We start from the raw sequence: 8,205 nt of genomic DNA on the forward strand, positions 1-8,205 counted from the left end.
AACTGCGGTGCTCTTCGCGTTCCAAACCCTATCTCCCTGCTAGAGGTTTCCAGGGAACTCGAACGCTTATACAGAAAAGAAAACTCTTCCCGGATCTCCCGACGGCGTCTCCAGGTCATTTTGGGTTACCCCGACGAACACTCTTACGAGGGCCCGAATTGTATGCGGTTCCGCTGCCGGGTTCCGGAATAGGAACCGGATTCCCTTTCGCCCGACGGGCGTGTGTCCTTCGTATAATATTTATTATTATTTCTCGACACTCGAGTATATTGTACGCCGTCATTGACATAGGATTTCTCCTAGGGCTTAGGATCGACTGACTCGTGTGCAACGGCTGTTCACACGAAACCCTTCTCCACGTCAGTCCTCCAGGGCCTCGCTGGAGTATTTGCTACTACCACCAAGATCTGCACCGACGGCGGCTCCAGGCAGGCTCGCGCCCAGACCCTTCTGCGCTCACCGTCGCGACCCTCCTACTCGTCAGGGCTTCGTGACGACGCGAGAGAAGACTAACGCCCGCTCCCGGTTGCCGCCCCACTTGCCGCTGACGGCAGAGTATAGGCTCGACGCTTCAGCGCCATCCATTTTCAGGGCTAGTTGCTTCGGCAGGTGAGTTGTTACACACTCCTTAGCGGATTCCGACTTCCATGGCCACCGTCCTGCTGTCTTAAGCAACCAACGCCTTTCATGGTGTCCCATGAGCGTCGAGTTGGGCGCCTTAACTCTGCGTTTGGTTCATCCCACAGCGCCAGTTCTGCTTACCAAAAATGGCCCACTTGGCACTCTGATCCGAAGATGCTCGTGGCTTCATAATTCAAGAAAGCCAGAGATCTCACCCATTTAAAGTTTGAGAATAGGTTGAGGTCGTTTCGGCCCCAAGGCCTCTAATCATTCGCTTTACCAGATGAGACTCGCGCGCGTTCCGTGCGGAACGGCCGAGTGCCAGCTATCCTGAGGGAAACTTCGGAGGGAACCAGCTACTAGATGGTTCGATTAGTCTTTCGCCCCTATACCCAGTTCCGACGATCGATTTGCACGTCAGAATCGCTACGGACCTCCATCAGGGTTTCCCCTGACTTCGTCCTGACCAGGCATAGTTCACCATCTTTCGGGTCCCAACGTGTACGCTCTGGGTGCGCCTCTTCTCGCGATGAGAACGAGACGCCCCGGGAGTGCGAGGCCGCATCGCGACGCGGCCCATCCTCCCTAGGTCGACGGCCAGGGCCGACCTTCACTTTCATTACGCCTTTAGGTCTCGCGACAAGTCCCAATGACTCGCGTACATGTTAGACTCCTTGGTCCGTGTTTCAAGACGGGTCCTAAGAGTACCCAAAGCAGTAGCGTCGCCGACCGGTATCGGTCTCCCGCGAGACCGCGGGAGACGTTCGCAGGCCTGTCGAAGGTGTACCGTACTGTAACCAACAGCGGGCCAGGACCGGGGACGGCGCGAAGTCCGTAACCTCCGAGTACCGTGGCGCGCGCTTGCGACGGTCTCGACGCACCGTGAATAGTGCGGCCTGATACCTTGCGCGTACCGCCGAGCAGCCGGCCGGGCGACCGAGGGTTTGTCGCGTGCCGTTTTACCGGCGACGCGACAGACACCGCACCCGGGCCGTAGACCGACACCCAGCGGGTCGCGACGTTCTACTTGGGGAGAAGTGCACGACGACGAGCGCCGGACATCGGCGCACGGTAGCGTGCCCGCGCGCGAGCCGCAAGGACTCCGCGGGACATCGCCGACCGACGCGAAGCCAGCGCCGCTGACGATGAATCTCCCCGTTCGATCTTTTGGGTTTCTTAGGTTTACCCCTGAACGGTTTCACGTACTCTTGAACTCTCTCTTCAAAGTTCTTTTCAACTTTCCCTCACGGTACTTGTTCGCTATCGGTCTCGTGGTCGTATTTAGCCTTAGATGGAGTTTACCACCCACTTAGAGCTGCACTCTCAAGCAACCCGACTCTAAGGAGAGATCCTCCCGAGGCGCGCACCGGTCGCTACGGGCCTGGCACCCTCTACGGGTAAGTGGCCCCATTCAAGATGGACTTGGACGCGACGCGGCACCTCGGGATAAGCGGATCCTCCCAAACACCACATTTCCCTGCGGCGGAACCGCGGGATTCGGTGCTGGGCTCTTTCCTGTTCGCTCGCCGCTACTAAGGAAATCCTGGTTAGTTTCTTTTCCTCCGCTTAATAATATGCTTAAATTCAGCGGGTAATCTCGCCTGCTCTGAGGTCGTCGCATAGTGAGTTTTCGTAGCCGTTTGCCTCCTCCGCGTCGCTCATCGTCGTCTCTCCTCTATAATATATATTATAAGAGGGAGAGAGAGAGAGCGTCGAACGAGAGAGCAGCAGCGGCAGCACACGAAATACGCGAGAAGGCAAATCGCCGGGGCGCTAACCGCACACACACTCGTTGGTGGTAATGGAGACGATATATCGCGGGGTTCGAGATTCTCGGCTCTCCCTTTTCTCTTTTATATACGAAATTCGGGCGGAATCGATTCGACGAGTACACGACGCGGCGCGCCGGTCCCCTTTTTTCGCTTTACGAAAATTTCGTGGACTCGGACACGCGGTCGGCTCGCGATTCAAAACCCTTCTCCGTAAAGAGGTAAAGGATTACGAATGCTCTCTCCGCCGGACGACGACGCGCCGTATATTTCTCCGTAATACCGTTATGTGTGCGGGCAAGGGCGCCTCGGCATAAGACGCGCGAGCGCTATCGCACCGAGAGACGCGGCACAGAGTGCGAGAGCAGTCCGGTCAGTCTGTGTGATGTACGGAGAGGAGAGACGGTGAGACAAGCGCTACCTACTTTCGGGAGACAACGACGCACGCGCCGCTCTAGGGAAAGCGGTGCCATTCACCGTCCTGACCCTTTTTTTGGCCGTTTGTTGCTCCCTTCGCGCGCGCTCTTACTCTCATCCCATTTCTCCTCGGCTCTCGCGTACACACACGACTTGGATACACAAACACGCTCCCCCTCTTAATTCGCGCAGCATTCTCTGGGCGCGCGTTCGCCAACGTTTTACACGCTTGTGCGCTTCTCCTCCTCATTATTATTATTATTATTTCGGTGTGTCATTTCAGACGACGCCAGGATTTGCACCGCGGCCGGTCGGCGCGGCACAGACACCTCGGGCGAACGTCCAACGATCGCTCGTACGCCCATTGTAAGCGTTGCACAGGGCACAGGCGACGCGCGCGCCATTCTCTGGTCGCCCGCGTCGTGGCCGTGCGCGCTTTTCGGGCGCAAGCAGTTTAGGGGTACTAAAACGACCCTCAGCCAGGCGTGGTCCGGGAATTGTATCCGTGGACCGCAATGTGCGTTCGAAATGTCGATGTTCATGTGTCCTGCAGTTCACAAGTTGACGCGCAATTAGCTGCGTTCTTCATCGACCCACGAGCCAAGTGATCCACCGTTCAGGGTAATCGTTCGAAATTTTTGCGTTCGCGAAGAAACGCGCTTCTCGTTCAACCATCGTGGTCTCTTCTCTCGGACGAGAGAGAGAGAGAATAATCGTGGTGGCTCTTCGATCAGCCTGTCCGCGCGCGTCCGAGGACGCGCGCGGACCGCCGCCTCCCGCCAGGGAAGGCTACGGCACAAAGATAGAGTTGTGTGTTTCTCGTTCGGAGCGTCTCTCCCGCAACGGGAGAGCCGGGGCGGAAGCTCTTTGAAGAAACCGTCGGACCGACACAGTTGACAGATTGGTCGAAATATCATCGATCCCTTCTCTGTGTTATATATATATATATTATAATAATATATGGGGGTCCTCTCGCTCGGCACTCGCGGTCGCACACCGTGTGTTCTCGGCACGCTGACCGCTGCCCCGCGACAACGGGGAGGGCGCGCGTCGACGAACGTCGTGGGTGCTGCACACACGCGTGCGCGGGCATAGGTTACCACCGGTTCGCGCTCAACGCCGAATCGACGCTCTGCGTGTGTGTATGGCCGGAGAATGGCACACACACGAGCGTGATCGCGAAGCGTCTCGCTCCGAATCGTCGTCGAACACCGCCGGGCGCGCTGCTCTGCTTGCCGACTACTTTCGGTCAGAGAGGCGCGACGGCGTCCGTCGTTATATCAAAACACAACAACAAATTCCGTCAAATCCGTTATTTTCTTTTTCTCTGAGAGCGCCTTTTCAGCGCGTCCATTCAGTCGCCGACTGCTGCGAGCGCGCGTCTCTCCCAAAAGAGAGGACTCTCGACGCAGAGCAGGACCTCCGGAACGTTAATGATCCTTCCGCAGGTTCACCTACGGAAACCTTGTTACGACTTTTACTTCCTCTAAATGATCAAGTTTGGTCATCTTCCCGGCAACATCGGCAATGCCGAGACATTGCCGCGCACCAGTCCGAAGACCTCACTAAATCATTCAATCGGTAGTAGCGACGGGCGGTGTGTACAAAGGGCAGGGACGTAATCAACGCGAGCTTATGACTCGCGCTTACTGGGAATTCCTCGTTCATGGGGAACAATTGCAAGCCCCAATCCCTAGCACGAAGGAGGTTCAGCGGGTTACCCGGGCCTTTCGGCCAGGGAACACACGCTGATTCCTTCAGTGTAGCGCGCGTGCGGCCCAGAACATCTAAGGGCATCACAGACCTGTTATTGCTCAATCTCGTGCGGCTAGAAGCCGCCTGTCCCTCTAAGAAGATTTGTTTGTACGTTGGTAGTAAAAACCCGCCAGCCGAAGCCGGGGGCCTTCGCGATACCATAAGGTACGCCTATTTAGCAGGCTAGAGTCTCGTTCGTTATCGGAATTAACCAGACAAATCGCTCCACCAACTAAGAACGGCCATGCACCACCACCCACCGAATCAAGAAAGAGCTATCAATCTGTCAATCCTTCCGGTGTCTGGGCCTGGTGAGGTTTCCCGTGTTGAGTCAAATTAAGCCGCAGGCTCCACTCCTGGTGGTGCCCTTCCGTCAATTCCTTTAAGTTTCAGCTTTGCAACCATACTTCCCCCGGAACCCAAAAGCTTTGGTTTCCCGGAAGCTGCCCGCCGAGTCATCGGAGGAACTTCGGCGGATCGCTAGCTGGCATCGTTTATGGTTAGAACTAGGGCGGTATCTGATCGCCTTCGAACCTCTAACTTTCGTTCTTGATTAATGAAAACATTTTTGGCAAATGCTTTCGCTTCTGTCCGTCTTGCGACGATCCAAGAATTTCACCTCTAACGTCGCAATACGAATGCCCCCATCTGTCCCTATTAATCATTACCTCGGGGTTCCGAAAACCAACAAAATAGAACCGAGGTCCTATTCCATTATTCCATGCACGCAGTATTCAGGCGAAGGTAGCCTGCTTTAAGCACTCTAATTTGTTCAAAGTAAACGTACCGGCCCGACTTGACACTCAGTAAAGAGCACCGCGACGGGATATTAGTTGGGCCGCCCCTCGCGAGGCTAAGCCCACCGGTAGGACGTCCCACATCACGCCAGTTAAACACCGCGAGCGGTGAACCGACGGTGTGCGACACAGATTCAACTACGAGCTTTTTAACCGCAACAACTTTAATATACGCTATTGGAGCTGGAATTACCGCGGCTGCTGGCACCAGAATTGCCCTCCAATGGATCCTCGTTAAAGGATTTAAAGTGTACTCATTCCGATTACGGGGCCTCGGATGAGTCCCGTATCGTTATTTTTCGTCACTACCTCCCCGTGCCGGGAGTGGGTAATTTGCGCGCCTGCTGCCTTCCTTGGATGTGGTAGCCGTTTCTCAGGCTCCCTCTCCGGAATCGAACCCTGATTCCCCGTTACCCGTTACAACCATGGTAGGCGCAGAACCTACCATCGACAGTTGATAAGGCAGACATTTGAAAGATGCGTCGCCGGTGCTAGGACCGTGCGATCAGCACAAAGTTATTCAGAGTCACCAAAATAAACGGTGGACGAACGGCGAGCCGCCCGCCACCGATTGGTTTTGATCTAATAAAAGCGTCCCTTCCATCACTGGTCGGGACTCTGTTTTGCATGTATTAGCTCTAGAATTACCACAGTTATCCAAGTAAATGTGGGTACAATCTAATGAACCATAACTGATTTAATGAGCCATTCGCGGTTTCACCTTAATTCGGCATGCACTGAGACATGCATGGCTTAATCTTTGAGACAAGCATATGACTACTGGCAGGATCAACCAGGGAGCTTCGTGTTCGGTTACTCGCAAGGGAGTAACTCGCGAGCGAGCCCGAAGACTCGTCGCTAGCTCTTTTTCGCGCGCGCGCGCGTTCGATGCCGAAACACCGACGCGCGCGCGACACGCTCGTATGTGCCATTTTATTTGCCGCCGGTCTTGCTCAGCCGGTCGGCGACACTCTGCTGTGTTTAACGCTATTATGTAAAGCGTACGAGAGAACGACGGAGGCGAGAGTAAACCCCCGACGCCGCCGCCTCTCCTCTTCTTCCTCCTCCTCATCTCCGTTCAAAAATCCACAAGATCAAAATACTAGTGTTCTTATTCTCCCAAATGTTATGATGCGCGGTCTCGAGAGACCGCGCGATTCACCCTGACGCTAGATCGACGATGGCGATGCTTAGACGTCGAGGACTGTTCTGTCTGGTTCGTACGCGTTTAACCGCACACGACCAGCAATAAGATTTCGCTACGGCGTACAAAGCGAGCGGGAAGAAGCAACTCTTCCCGCAAACTCGTATCCGTGGAGTAGATGCTCGGTAAGCGCGACGATTCCGCTGCTGCGTACGAAACGAGAGGGAACCGCGCGGCCAACACACTAGAGGCGTGCGCGCCACATAAGAGCCATTCGGTCTTGCGACACCGACTCGTGGCAATGCTGTGCTCGTAATAAATAAGTGTGCGTTAATTTTGCGCGCGTTCGGCGACGAACGAGAAGAGCCGCACCGTAATCCCCGGCGAAGAGGAATACGAGACGACGCGAGAGTCGAACGTACGTTCTCGCGAGACACGCAACCTCCAAGCATGAGAAGACTTGGCGGCGGCGCGTTCTGCGACGATCGTATATTATTTTATATATTCGTGGTTTCCAAAATCAAACATTTTATATAAATGTTCTCTCTCCGTGTCAGAGTCGCGACTCGACAAAATCCGTTCTCGACCCGTTCGGGCGATTCTTCGTTTGTCAACGTCGAGAGCGCGACACGTACAATATTAATCTCTCCTACCTCTTATAGTACCCAACCGACCGGCCAAGCGGTCGGCGACGGTACGGAGAGCGGTCGAAACACGCCTGAGTGGCGAGAGACTCGAGAAAGTACGTTTACGACTCGTCCGGACTCGCTCGACTCGTTCGACGCGCCGAGCGCGACGTATCTCTTATAGTACCCAACCGGCCGGCCAGGCGGTCGGCGACGCACGGTCCTACGCACGGCCGTATACGAGCGCGAGCGCCGAAAGGCGCGTTCAATCGAGACATTGTCGCGGAGAGCGAACGATCGAAAAGTCCTATTGTACGATAAAATATTATCACGATAGCCGTATGGCGAATGTCAAACAACGATAATTAGCATTAATTAAGAAGGAAACAAACGAAATGCCGGGACAATAAGGTATAAGCACCGACGGTACCTCCGGGCCGGGCGGCACCTCCGGGCCGGGCGGCACCTCCGGGTCGGGCGGCACCTCCGGGCCGGGCGACACCTCCGGGAAACAGGGCCGACCAGCGGCACCTCCGGGCCGGGCGGCACCTCCGGACCGGACGGCACCTCCGGGCCGGGCGGCACCTCCGGGCCGGGCGGCACCTCCGGACCGGACGGCACCTCCGGGACGGGCGACACCTCCGGGAACCACGGCCGACCGGCGACACCTCCGGGCCGGGCGACACCTCCGGGAACATCGGCCGACCGGCGGCACCTCCGGACCGGGCGACACCTCCGGCAACCACGGCCGACCGGCGACACCTCCGGGACGGGCGGCACCTCCGGACGACCGAATGAACTCTCGTAGTCAGACGACCGCCGGCGGTACCTCCGGAACACTTAACGACGATTTACGGCGCCGCAACGAGGAGAGCTACGTAAAAACGTTTCGGACGAAAGTTACTTACTATTCGGCGCTCGCTCGACATAAGGGCGCTGTCCGATTACTAACTCGAAACGTGTCTCTCAAACCCACGTGTCGGAGACATATATTTCGAATTATTACGGATGATACGCAACACGCAAGCTGCGGTGACCGCGATTACGGTACGGAACACTCGCCCGATGCGAAATCG

General features: G+C 56.1%; 2 non-coding genes and 1 pseudogene across 2 annotated transcripts; all 3 read right to left on the bottom strand.

Moving 5' to 3' along the window:
• Nucleotides 1-2,236, bottom strand: part of LOC114938515 (large subunit ribosomal RNA) — a 4,832-nt pseudogene extending 2,596 nt beyond the window's left edge.
• A 1,040-nt stretch (nt 2,237-3,276) lies between these two features.
• On the bottom strand, nt 3,277-3,431 carry LOC114938517 (5.8S ribosomal RNA). The gene has a single exon (XR_003821086.1). It is a non-coding gene; the product is annotated as a 5.8S ribosomal RNA (ribosomal RNA).
• An 807-nt stretch (nt 3,432-4,238) lies between these two features.
• LOC114938519 (small subunit ribosomal RNA) lies at nt 4,239-6,159 on the bottom strand. The gene has a single exon (XR_014926316.1). It is a non-coding gene; the product is annotated as a small subunit ribosomal RNA (ribosomal RNA).
• Between the last annotated feature and the right edge of the window lie 2,046 nt (nt 6,160-8,205).

This window comes from Nylanderia fulva, unplaced genomic scaffold (genome assembly GCF_048542155.1).
Source record: "Nylanderia fulva isolate GAGA-0341 unplaced genomic scaffold, ASM4854215v1 Scaffold819, whole genome shotgun sequence".
Lineage (NCBI taxonomy): Eukaryota > Metazoa > Arthropoda > Insecta > Hymenoptera > Formicidae > Nylanderia > Nylanderia fulva.